The 10,472-nt window shown below is 53.8% G+C and overlaps 24 non-coding genes across 24 annotated transcripts; 19 read left to right on the forward strand and 5 right to left on the reverse strand.

Moving 5' to 3' along the window:
- Positions 1 to 198: 198 nt before the first annotated feature.
- Positions 199 to 270, forward strand: Trnae-uuc (transfer RNA glutamic acid (anticodon UUC)). Its single transcript has one exon. It is a non-coding gene; the product is annotated as a tRNA-Glu (tRNA).
- A 296-nt stretch (positions 271 to 566) lies between these two features.
- Trnak-uuu (transfer RNA lysine (anticodon UUU)) lies at positions 567 to 639 on the forward strand. The gene has a single exon. It is a non-coding gene; the product is annotated as a tRNA-Lys (tRNA).
- Positions 640 to 778: 139 nt separating this feature from the next.
- On the forward strand, positions 779 to 860 carry Trnas-aga (transfer RNA serine (anticodon AGA)). The gene has a single exon. It is a non-coding gene; the product is annotated as a tRNA-Ser (tRNA).
- Positions 861 to 1,132: 272 nt separating this feature from the next.
- On the reverse strand, positions 1,133 to 1,204 carry Trnag-ucc (transfer RNA glycine (anticodon UCC)). The gene has a single exon. It is a non-coding gene; the product is annotated as a tRNA-Gly (tRNA).
- An 813-nt stretch (positions 1,205 to 2,017) lies between these two features.
- Positions 2,018 to 2,090, forward strand: Trnam-cau (transfer RNA methionine (anticodon CAU)). Its single transcript has one exon. It is a non-coding gene; the product is annotated as a tRNA-Met (tRNA).
- A 322-nt stretch (positions 2,091 to 2,412) lies between these two features.
- Positions 2,413 to 2,484, forward strand: Trnae-uuc (transfer RNA glutamic acid (anticodon UUC)). Its single transcript has one exon. It is a non-coding gene; the product is annotated as a tRNA-Glu (tRNA).
- A 296-nt stretch (positions 2,485 to 2,780) lies between these two features.
- Trnak-uuu (transfer RNA lysine (anticodon UUU)) lies at positions 2,781 to 2,853 on the forward strand. Its single transcript has one exon. It is a non-coding gene; the product is annotated as a tRNA-Lys (tRNA).
- Positions 2,854 to 2,992: 139 nt separating this feature from the next.
- On the forward strand, positions 2,993 to 3,074 carry Trnas-aga (transfer RNA serine (anticodon AGA)). The gene has a single exon. It is a non-coding gene; the product is annotated as a tRNA-Ser (tRNA).
- A 272-nt stretch (positions 3,075 to 3,346) lies between these two features.
- On the reverse strand, positions 3,347 to 3,418 carry Trnag-ucc (transfer RNA glycine (anticodon UCC)). Its single transcript has one exon. It is a non-coding gene; the product is annotated as a tRNA-Gly (tRNA).
- An 813-nt stretch (positions 3,419 to 4,231) lies between these two features.
- On the forward strand, positions 4,232 to 4,304 carry Trnam-cau (transfer RNA methionine (anticodon CAU)). The gene has a single exon. It is a non-coding gene; the product is annotated as a tRNA-Met (tRNA).
- Positions 4,305 to 4,626: 322 nt separating this feature from the next.
- Positions 4,627 to 4,698, forward strand: Trnae-uuc (transfer RNA glutamic acid (anticodon UUC)). The gene has a single exon. It is a non-coding gene; the product is annotated as a tRNA-Glu (tRNA).
- A 296-nt stretch (positions 4,699 to 4,994) lies between these two features.
- On the forward strand, positions 4,995 to 5,067 carry Trnak-uuu (transfer RNA lysine (anticodon UUU)). The gene has a single exon. It is a non-coding gene; the product is annotated as a tRNA-Lys (tRNA).
- A 139-nt stretch (positions 5,068 to 5,206) lies between these two features.
- Trnas-aga (transfer RNA serine (anticodon AGA)) lies at positions 5,207 to 5,288 on the forward strand. Its single transcript has one exon. It is a non-coding gene; the product is annotated as a tRNA-Ser (tRNA).
- Positions 5,289 to 5,560: 272 nt separating this feature from the next.
- Positions 5,561 to 5,632, reverse strand: Trnag-ucc (transfer RNA glycine (anticodon UCC)). Its single transcript has one exon. It is a non-coding gene; the product is annotated as a tRNA-Gly (tRNA).
- Positions 5,633 to 6,445: 813 nt separating this feature from the next.
- Positions 6,446 to 6,518, forward strand: Trnam-cau (transfer RNA methionine (anticodon CAU)). The gene has a single exon. It is a non-coding gene; the product is annotated as a tRNA-Met (tRNA).
- A 322-nt stretch (positions 6,519 to 6,840) lies between these two features.
- Positions 6,841 to 6,912, forward strand: Trnae-uuc (transfer RNA glutamic acid (anticodon UUC)). The gene has a single exon. It is a non-coding gene; the product is annotated as a tRNA-Glu (tRNA).
- A 295-nt stretch (positions 6,913 to 7,207) lies between these two features.
- Trnak-uuu (transfer RNA lysine (anticodon UUU)) lies at positions 7,208 to 7,280 on the forward strand. Its single transcript has one exon. It is a non-coding gene; the product is annotated as a tRNA-Lys (tRNA).
- A 139-nt stretch (positions 7,281 to 7,419) lies between these two features.
- Trnas-aga (transfer RNA serine (anticodon AGA)) lies at positions 7,420 to 7,501 on the forward strand. The gene has a single exon. It is a non-coding gene; the product is annotated as a tRNA-Ser (tRNA).
- A 271-nt stretch (positions 7,502 to 7,772) lies between these two features.
- On the reverse strand, positions 7,773 to 7,844 carry Trnag-ucc (transfer RNA glycine (anticodon UCC)). Its single transcript has one exon. It is a non-coding gene; the product is annotated as a tRNA-Gly (tRNA).
- An 812-nt stretch (positions 7,845 to 8,656) lies between these two features.
- Positions 8,657 to 8,729, forward strand: Trnam-cau (transfer RNA methionine (anticodon CAU)). Its single transcript has one exon. It is a non-coding gene; the product is annotated as a tRNA-Met (tRNA).
- Positions 8,730 to 9,051: 322 nt separating this feature from the next.
- Trnae-uuc (transfer RNA glutamic acid (anticodon UUC)) lies at positions 9,052 to 9,123 on the forward strand. Its single transcript has one exon. It is a non-coding gene; the product is annotated as a tRNA-Glu (tRNA).
- A 296-nt stretch (positions 9,124 to 9,419) lies between these two features.
- Positions 9,420 to 9,492, forward strand: Trnak-uuu (transfer RNA lysine (anticodon UUU)). The gene has a single exon. It is a non-coding gene; the product is annotated as a tRNA-Lys (tRNA).
- Positions 9,493 to 9,631: 139 nt separating this feature from the next.
- Trnas-aga (transfer RNA serine (anticodon AGA)) lies at positions 9,632 to 9,713 on the forward strand. Its single transcript has one exon. It is a non-coding gene; the product is annotated as a tRNA-Ser (tRNA).
- A 272-nt stretch (positions 9,714 to 9,985) lies between these two features.
- On the reverse strand, positions 9,986 to 10,057 carry Trnag-ucc (transfer RNA glycine (anticodon UCC)). The gene has a single exon. It is a non-coding gene; the product is annotated as a tRNA-Gly (tRNA).
- Positions 10,058 to 10,472: the final 415 nt, after the last annotated feature.

The raw sequence follows: 10,472 nt of genomic DNA on the forward strand, positions 1-10,472 counted from the left end.
GCAAGGTACAGCTTTGACCTTTCTCCTCCCCTGTTGTGAGTAAAATATGATGCAAACTGCAATGAATTGTCAGTTTCGAGCTGTGCGCCATGCCAGTCTGCAAGCGCAAATATGCTCGCAAACAGAGAACACCACTAAGTCCGGATTCAGCACGAAAAGCGAGAGGAGAGGGAGTAAATCTGACGTTTATCGAGCAAATCCGGTGTGGTCTAGTGGCTAGGATACCTGGCTTTCACCCAGGAGGCCCGGGTTCGATTCCCGGTACCGGAAGGGAAGTTTTTGCGCACACGACCCTCCATGTTTTGGCCCTCCAACCCTCGTTTGTCGCCCTCCTTCCGGAGCTTCAACCGAGCGTAATCGGGGAAAACAGGCACGAGATGCAATTACTGTCAGCACCGGGGTAAAGGGAGAAGAGGCACTGGTCCGCTGTTGGGCTGCTACCAGCGTCAGTGGCAAGTCGGTGAAGTCGCCAGTTGCGCCAGAAGCCAGCAATTACCGTAGTACGCCTACACACGCGTTCCAGTTATTCACATTGCCTGCAGCTGCTCCATCCACAGCAAGCGTGAGCCCGGATAGCTCAGTCGGTAGAGCATTAGGCTTTTAACCTAAGGGTCCAGGGTTCGAGTCCCTGTCCGGGCGAAGATTTTAACGCTTCCGTAATGGCTCGTCTCGTAGCGCTGGTAGCCCTGCCGTAATCAGTGCACGGAGTTCGTTTCCTGTCAACATTCTGCGCAGAACGGTTTGATTTTTCACGATTCGAGGGGACTTTTGGCTGCGAGCAGTCGTGGCCGAGTGGTTAAGGCGTCTGACTAGAAATCAGATTCCCTCTGGGAGCGTAGGTTCGAGTCCTACCGACTGCGTCTCTTTTTTTTTTATTTTTTTGTTTAAGAAGAAGGAGCACAAAACTTCGCAGTTTGCCTGTACTTCGCTACACCTCACCTCTCACAGCCGTTTATATCGCCTGTCCTCTTGATAAGGGCGAATTCCAAGCGTCAGCTTTCGCGTCAGCCGAGCAAAGTCGGGACAAGTCGGGACATACTACAGGATGGCCTGGAGTGGAGCAACGACGGAAAGAAAACGTTAATGTAACAGCACGTGGCTCACATACTCAGACGTAAAAATTTGCGCCCGTTGCGGTGGCCGGGAATCGAACCCGGATCAACGGCTGGGAAGGCAACTATGCTCACCATTACACCACCACCGCACAGCCGCTGCTCGTAACGCCGCGCTGTGTCGGCTTCCCGCCCGCCGGCAGCGGCCCACGGTGATAGTAGCTGTAGGCGCTTTACGAGGTAGGAGGGTGCATCCACACGCGTTCGGGCAGCGCCTCCACGCACGCTGCGTCTTTGGGCAAGACTCGTCGCCGCGGCCGCAAGGTTACTCACACGATAGTGATGAGCGGTCGCTTTAAGGCAGTGTAGTGGGGGACTCCGCGTGTGTAGCACTTTTTTCGGCTGTATCCGGCGTCGTTGGGTGGCAATCCCACTTTCCCTGCAGACAGCTACTCTGGAATATGCTCGGGAAGCACGGCCGACCGCCCCCAACAAATGCAACTAAAAAAATGAGAACAACAACTAAAAAAGTGGTAGGTTGTTCGCCTACCACTCGGGCGGCCCGGGTTCGATTCCCGGCCGATGCATCGTTTTGCTGTTCTCGCTATAATGCTGCCGCGCCGATTGCTCGTTTGAGCTGCGTCAGCCTCAGGAATGTATAGCAGGATTCGCTGTGAGAAGAACCAAACACGCAGCACGCAAGAGACCGTACTTGGACGGACGCGTGCTATTTCTGAACTCTAGCGTCAGCCTGGCCCTACAGGCCGCTGTGTTCAGGTGCCGCAAGGGCGATGTACTGTAACCTCAGGCAGTGCTGCTTTCCGTTGAAAAAGCCGCGGCAGCAGTTTAATCTAGCAATTCGGGAAAGCACGTGTAGCAACACAACAGATTCTTGAGAAAGCGCAAACTGTCTATCTCTAATATGCGAGACTTACCAAGTTTCCTGGGACGTTGCTTGCAAACGTGCCTCGGTAGCGCAGTGGGTAGCGCGTAAGTCTCATAATCTTAAGGTCGTGAGTTCGATCCTCACCCGGGGCATTTAATTTGCTGTACATCATGGCTGAATTAACGGCGTTGCTGTTGCTAGGGAACGAACTGAATTGTCGTTTGTTATCCACAAGGAGCCCACGCCTCAGCGTTAAAATGTTTACATCCAGCTATGGCAAGGTACAGCTTTGACCTTTCTCCTCCCCTGTTGTGAGTAAAATATGATGCAAACTGCAATGAATTGTCAGTTTCGAGCTGTGCGCCATGCCAGTCTGCAAGCGCAAATATGCTCGCAAACAGAGAACACCACTAAGTCCGGATTCAGCACGAAAAGCGAGAGGAGAGGGAGTAAATCTGACGTTTATCGAGCAAATCCGGTGTGGTCTAGTGGCTAGGATACCTGGCTTTCACCCAGGAGGCCCGGGTTCGATTCCCGGTACCGGAAGGGAAGTTTTTGCGCACACGACCCTCCATGTTTTGGCCCTCCAACCCTCGTTTGTCGCCCTCCTTCCGGAGCTTCAACCGAGCGTAATCGGGGAAAACAGGCACGAGATGCAATTACTGTCAGCACCGGGGTAAAGGGAGAAGAGGCACTGGTCCGCTGTTGGGCTGCTACCAGCGTCAGTGGCAAGTCGGTGAAGTCGCCAGTTGCGCCAGAAGCCAGCAATTACCGTAGTACGCCTACACACGCGTTCCAGTTATTCACATTGCCTGCAGCTGCTCCATCCACAGCAAGCGTGAGCCCGGATAGCTCAGTCGGTAGAGCATTAGGCTTTTAACCTAAGGGTCCAGGGTTCGAGTCCCTGTCCGGGCGAAGATTTTAACGCTTCCGTAATGGCTCGTCTCGTAGCGCTGGTAGCCCTGCCGTAATCAGTGCACGGAGTTCGTTTCCTGTCAACATTCTGCGCAGAACGGTTTGATTTTTCACGATTCGAGGGGACTTTTGGCTGCGAGCAGTCGTGGCCGAGTGGTTAAGGCGTCTGACTAGAAATCAGATTCCCTCTGGGAGCGTAGGTTCGAGTCCTACCGACTGCGTCTCTTTTTTTTTTATTTTTTTGTTTAAGAAGAAGGAGCACAAAACTTCGCAGTTTGCCTGTACTTCGCTACACCTCACCTCTCACAGCCGTTTATATCGCCTGTCCTCTTGATAAGGGCGAATTCCAAGCGTCAGCTTTCGCGTCAGCCGAGCAAAGTCGGGACAAGTCGGGACATACTACAGGATGGCCTGGAGTGGAGCAACGACGGAAAGAAAACGTTAATGTAACAGCACGTGGCTCACATACTCAGACGTAAAAATTTGCGCCCGTTGCGGTGGCCGGGAATCGAACCCGGATCAACTGCTGGGAAGGCAACTATGCTCACCATTACACCACCACCGCACAGCCGCTGCTCGTAACGCCGCGCTGTGTCGGCTTCCCGCCCGCCGGCAGCGGCCCACGGTGATAGTAGCTGTAGGCGCTTTACGAGGTAGGAGGGTGCATCCACACGCGTTCGGGCAGCGCCTCCACGCACGCTGCGTCTTTGGGCAAGACTCGTCGCCGCGGCCGCAAGGTTACTCACACGATAGTGATGAGCGGTCGCTTTAAGGCAGTGTAGTGGGGGACTCCGCGTGTGTAGCACTTTTTTCGGCTGTATCCGGCGTCGTTGGGTGGCAATCCCACTTTCCCTGCAGACAGCTACTCTGGAATATGCTCGGGAAGCACGGCCGACCGCCCCCAACAAATGCAACTAAAAAAATGAGAACAACAACTAAAAAAGTGGTAGGTTGTTCGCCTACCACTCGGGCGGCCCGGGTTCGATTCCCGGCCGATGCATCGTTTTGCTGTTCTCGCTATAATGCTGCCGCGCCGATTGCTCGTTTGAGCTGCGTCAGCCTCAGGAATGTATAGCAGGATTCGCTGTGAGAAGAACCAAACACGCAGCACGCAAGAGACCGTACTTGGACGGACGCGTGCTATTTCTGAACTCTAGCGTCAGCCTGGCCCTACAGGCCGCTGTGTTCAGGTGCCGCAAGGGCGATGTACTGTAACCTCAGGCAGTGCTGCTTTCCGTTGAAAAAGCCGCGGCAGCAGTTTAATCTAGCAATTCGGGAAAGCACGTGTAGCAACACAACAGATTCTTGAGAAAGCGCAAACTGTCTATCTCTAATATGCGAGACTTACCAAGTTTCCTGGGACGTTGCTTGCAAACGTGCCTCGGTAGCGCAGTGGGTAGCGCGTAAGTCTCATAATCTTAAGGTCGTGAGTTCGATCCTCACCCGGGGCATTTAATTTGCTGTACATCATGGCTGAATTAACGGCGTTGCTGTTGCTAGGGAACGAACTGAATTGTCGTTTGTTATCCACAAGGAGCCCACGCCTCAGCGTTAAAATGTTTACATCCAGCTATGGCAAGGTACAGCTTTGACCTTTCTCCTCCCCTGTTGTGAGTAAAATATGATGCAAACTGCAATGAATTGTCAGTTTCGAGCTGTGCGCCATGCCAGTCTGCAAGCGCAAATATGCTCGCAAACAGAGAACACCACTAAGTCCGGATTCAGCACGAAAAGCGAGAGGAGAGGGAGTAAATCTGACGTTTATCGAGCAAATCCGGTGTGGTCTAGTGGCTAGGATACCTGGCTTTCACCCAGGAGGCCCGGGTTCGATTCCCGGTACCGGAAGGGAAGTTTTTGCGCACACGACCCTCCATGTTTTGGCCCTCCAACCCTCGTTTGTCGCCCTCCTTCCGGAGCTTCAACCGAGCGTAATCGGGGAAAACAGGCACGAGATGCAATTACTGTCAGCACCGGGGTAAAGGGAGAAGAGGCACTGGTCCGCTGTTGGGCTGCTACCAGCGTCAGTGGCAAGTCGGTGAAGTCGCCAGTTGCGCCAGAAGCCAGCAATTACCGTAGTACGCCTACACACGCGTTCCAGTTATTCACATTGCCTGCAGCTGCTCCATCCACAGCAAGCGTGAGCCCGGATAGCTCAGTCGGTAGAGCATTAGGCTTTTAACCTAAGGGTCCAGGGTTCGAGTCCCTGTCCGGGCGAAGATTTTAACGCTTCCGTAATGGCTCGTCTCGTAGCGCTGGTAGCCCTGCCGTAATCAGTGCACGGAGTTCGTTTCCTGTCAACATTCTGCGCAGAACGGTTTGATTTTTCACGATTCGAGGGGACTTTTGGCTGCGAGCAGTCGTGGCCGAGTGGTTAAGGCGTCTGACTAGAAATCAGATTCCCTCTGGGAGCGTAGGTTCGAGTCCTACCGACTGCGTCTCTTTTTTTTTTATTTTTTTGTTTAAGAAGAAGGAGCACAAAACTTCGCAGTTTGCCTGTACTTCGCTACACCTCACCTCTCACAGCCGTTTATATCGCCTGTCCTCTTGATAAGGGCGAATTCCAAGCGTCAGCTTTCGCGTCAGCCGAGCAAAGTCGGGACAAGTCGGGACATACTACAGGATGGCCTGGAGTGGAGCAACGACGGAAAGAAAACGTTAATGTAACAGCACGTGGCTCACATACTCAGACGTAAAAATTTGCGCCCGTTGCGGTGGCCGGGAATCGAACCCGGATCAACGGCTGGGAAGGCAACTATGCTCACCATTACACCACCACCGCACAGCCGCTGCTCGTAACGCCGCGCTGTGTCGGCTTCCCGCCCGCCGGCAGCGGCCCACGGTGATAGTAGCTGTAGGCGCTTTACGAGGTAGGAGGGTGCATCCACACGCGTTCGGGCAGCGCCTCCACGCACGCTGCGTCTTTGGGCAAGACTCGTCGCCGCGGCCGCAAGGTTACTCACACGATAGTGATGAGCGGTCGCTTTAAGGCAGTGTAGTGGGGGACTCCGCGTGTGTAGCACTTTTTTCGGCTGTATCCGGCGTCGTTGGGTGGCAATCCCACTTTCCCTGCAGACAGCTACTCTGGAATATGCTCGGGAAGCACGGCCGACCGCCCCCAACAAATGCAACTAAAAAAATGAGAACAACAACTAAAAAAGTGGTAGGTTGTTCGCCTACCACTCGGGCGGCCCGGGTTCGATTCCCGGCCGATGCATCGTTTTGCTGTTCTCGCTATAATGCTGCCGCGCCGATTGCTCGTTTGAGCTGCGTCAGCCTCAGGAATGTATAGCAGGATTCGCTGTGAGAAGAACCAAACACGCAGCACGCAAGAGACCGTACTTGGACGGACGCGTGCTATTTCTGAACTCTAGCGTCAGCCTGGCCCTACAGGCCGCTGTGTTCAGGTGCCGCAAGGGCGATGTACTGTAACCTCAGGCAGTGCTGCTTTCCGTTGAAAAAGCCGCGGCAGCAGTTTAATCTAGCAATTCGGGAAAGCACGTGTAGCAACACAACAGATTCTTGAGAAAGCGCAAACTGTCTATCTCTAATATGCGAGACTTACCAAGTTTCCTGGGACGTTGCTTGCAAACGTGCCTCGGTAGCGCAGTGGGTAGCGCGTAAGTCTCATAATCTTAAGGTCGTGAGTTCGATCCTCACCCGGGGCATTTAATTTGCTGTACATCATGGCTGAATTAACGGCGTTGCTGTTGCTAGGGAACGAACTGAATTGTCGTTTGTTATCCACAAGGAGCCCACGCCTCAGCGTTAAAATGTTTACATCCAGCTATGGCAAGGTACAGCTTTGACCTTTCTCCTCCCCTGTTGTGAGTAAAATATGATGCAAACTGCAATGAATTGTCAGTTTCGAGCTGTGCGCCATGCCAGTCTGCAAGCGCAAATATGCTCGCAAACAGAGAACACCACTAAGTCCGGATTCAGCACGAAAAGCGAGAGGAGAGGGAGTAAATCTGACGTTTATCGAGCAAATCCGGTGTGGTCTAGTGGCTAGGATACCTGGCTTTCACCCAGGAGGCCCGGGTTCGATTCCCGGTACCGGAAGGGAAGTTTTTGCGCACACGACCCTCCATGTTTTGGCCCTCCAACCCTCGTTTGTCGCCCTCCTTCCGGAGCTTCAACCGAGCGTAATCGGGGAAAACAGGCACGAGATGCAATTACTGTCAGCACCGGGGTAAAGGGAGAAGAGGCACTGGTCCGCTGTTGGGCTGCTACCAGCGTCAGTGGCAAGTCGGTGAAGTCGCCAGTTGCGCCAGAAGCCAGCAATTACCGTAGTACGCCTACACACGCGTTCCAGTTATTCACATTGCCTGCAGCTGCTCCATCCACAGCAAGCGTGAGCCGGATAGCTCAGTCGGTAGAGCATTAGGCTTTTAACCTAAGGGTCCAGGGTTCGAGTCCCTGTCCGGGCGAAGATTTTAACGCTTCCGTAATGGCTCGTCTCGTAGCGCTGGTAGCCCTGCCGTAATCAGTGCACGGAGTTCGTTTCCTGTCAACATTCTGCGCAGAACGGTTTGATTTTTCACGATTCGAGGGGACTTTTGGCTGCGAGCAGTCGTGGCCGAGTGGTTAAGGCGTCTGACTAGAAATCAGATTCCCTCTGGGAGCGTAGGTTCGAGTCCTACCGACTGCGTCTCTTTTTTTTTATTTTTTTGTTTAAGAAGAAGGAGCACAAAACTTCGCAGTTTGCCTGTACTTCGCTACACCTCACCTCTCACAGCCGTTTATATCGCCTGTCCTCTTGATAAGGGCGAATTCCAAGCGTCAGCTTTCGCGTCAGCCGAGCAAAGTCGGGACAAGTCGGGACATACTACAGGATGGCCTGGAGTGGAGCAACGACGGAAAGAAAACGTTAATGTAACAGCACGTGGCTCACATACTCAGACGTAAAAATTTGCGCCCGTTGCGGTGGCCGGGAATCGAACCCGGATCAACGGCTGGGAAGGCAACTATGCTCACCATTACACCACCACCGCACAGCCGCTGCTCGTAACGCCGCGCTGTGTCGGCTTCCCGCCCGCCGGCAGCGGCCCACGGTGATAGTAGCTGTAGGCGCTTTACGAGGTAGGAGGGTGCATCCACACGCGTTCGGGCAGCGCCTCCACGCACGCTGCGTCTTTGGGCAAGACTCGTCGCCGCGGCCGCAAGGTTACTCACACGATAGTGATGAGCGGTCGCTTTAAGGCAGTGTAGTGGGGGACTCCGCGTGTGTAGCACTTTTTTCGGCTGTATCCGGCGTCGTTGGGTGGCAATCCCACTTTCCCTGCAGACAGCTACTCTGGAATATGCTCGGGAAGCACGGCCGACCGCCCCCAACAAATGCAACTAAAAAAATGAGAACAACAACTAAAAAAGTGGTAGGTTGTTCGCCTACCACTCGGGCGGCCCGGGTTCGATTCCCGGCCGATGCATCGTTTTGCTGTTCTCGCTATAATGCTGCCGCGCCGATTGCTCGTTTGAGCTGCGTCAGCCTCAGGAATGTATAGCAGGATTCGCTGTGAGAAGAACCAAACACGCAGCACGCAAGAGACCGTACTTGGACGGACGCGTGCTATTTCTGAACTCTAGCGTCAGCCTGGCCCTACAGGCCGCTGTGTTCAGGTGCCGCAAGGGCGATGTACTGTAACCTCAGGCAGTGCTGCTTTCCGTTGAAAAAGCCGCGGCAGCAGTTTAATCTAGCAATTCGGGAAAGCACGTGTAGCAACACAACAGATTCTTGAGAAAGCGCAAACTGTCTATCTCTAATATGCGAGACTTACCAAGTTTCCTGGACGTTGCTTGCAAACGTGCCTCGGTAGCGCAGTGGGTAGCGCGTAAGTCTCATAATCTTAAGGTCGTGAGTTCGATCCTCACCCGGGGCATTTAATTTGCTGTACATCATGGCTGAATTAACGGCGTTGCTGTTGCTAGGGAACGAACTGAATTGTCGTTTGTTATCCACAAGGAGCCCACGCCTCAGCGTTAAAATGTTTACATCCAGCTATGGCAAGGTACAGCTTTGACCTTTCTCCTCCCCTGTTGTGAGTAAAATATGATGCAAACTGCAATGAATTGTCAGTTTCGAGCTGTGCGCCATGCCAGTCTGCAAGCGCAAATATGCTCGCAAACAGAGAACACCACTAAGTCCGGATTCAGCACGAAAAGCGAGAGGAGAGGGAGTAAATCTGACGTTTATCGAGCAAATCCGGTGTGGTCTAGTGGCTAGGATACCTGGCTTTCACCCAGGAGGCCCGGGTTCGATTCCCGGTACCGGAAGGGAAGTTTTTGCGCACACGACCCTCCATGTTTTGGCCCTCCAACCCTCGTTTGTCGCCCTCCTTCCGGAGCTTCAACCGAGCGTAATCGGGGAAAACAGGCACGAGATGCAATTACTGTCAGCACCGGGGTAAAGGGAGAAGAGGCACTGGTCCGCTGTTGGGCTGCTACCAGCGTCAGTGGCAAGTCGGTGAAGTCGCCAGTTGCGCCAGAAGCCAGCAATTACCGTAGTACGCCTACACACGCGTTCCAGTTATTCACATTGCCTGCAGCTGCTCCATCCACAGCAAGCGTGAGCCCGGATAGCTCAGTCGGTAGAGCATTAGGCTTTTAACCTAAGGGTCCAGGGTTCGAGTCCCTGTCCGGGCGAAGATTTTAACGCTTCCGTAATGGCTCGTCTCGTAGCGCTGGTAGCCCTGCCGTAATCAGTGCACGGAGTTCGTTTCCTGTCAACATTCTGCGCAGAACGGTTTGATTTTTCACGATTCGAGGGGACTTTTGGCTGCGAGCAGTCGTGGCCGAGTGGTTAAGGCGTCTGACTAGAAATCAGATTCCCTCTGGGAGCGTAGGTTCGAGTCCTACCGACTGCGTCTCTTTTTTTTTTATTTTTTTGTTTAAGAAGAAGGAGCACAAAACTTCGCAGTTTGCCTGTACTTCGCTACACCTCACCTCTCACAGCCGTTTATATCGCCTGTCCTCTTGATAAGGGCGAATTCCAAGCGTCAGCTTTCGCGTCAGCCGAGCAAAGTCGGGACAAGTCGGGACATACTACAGGATGGCCTGGAGTGGAGCAACGACGGAAAGAAAACGTTAATGTAACAGCACGTGGCTCACATACTCAGACGTAAAAATTTGCGCCCGTTGCGGTGGCCGGGAATCGAACCCGGATCAACTGCTGGGAAGGCAACTATGCTCACCATTACACCACCACCGCACAGCCGCTGCTCGTAACGCCGCGCTGTGTCGGCTTCCCGCCCGCCGGCAGCGGCCCACGGTGATAGTAGCTGTAGGCGCTTTACGAGGTAGGAGGGTGCATCCACACGCGTTCGGGCAGCGCCTCCACGCACGCTGCGTCTTTGGGCAAGACTCGTCGCCGCGGCCGCAAGGTTACTCACACGATAGTGATGAGCGGTCGCTTTAAGGCAGTGTAGTGGGGGACTCCGCGTGTGTAGCACTTTTTTCGGCTGTATCCGGCGTCGTTGGGTGGCAATCCCACTTTCCCTGCAGACAGCTACTCTGGAATATGCTCGGGAAGCACGGCCGACCGCCCCCAACAAATGCAACTAAAAAAATGAGAACAACAACTAAAAAAGTGGTAGGTTGTTCGCCTACCACTCGGGCGGCCCGGG

This window comes from Schistocerca serialis, unplaced genomic scaffold (genome assembly GCF_023864345.2).
Source record: "Schistocerca serialis cubense isolate TAMUIC-IGC-003099 unplaced genomic scaffold, iqSchSeri2.2 HiC_scaffold_1329, whole genome shotgun sequence".
Taxonomy (NCBI): domain Eukaryota; kingdom Metazoa; phylum Arthropoda; class Insecta; order Orthoptera; family Acrididae; genus Schistocerca; species Schistocerca serialis.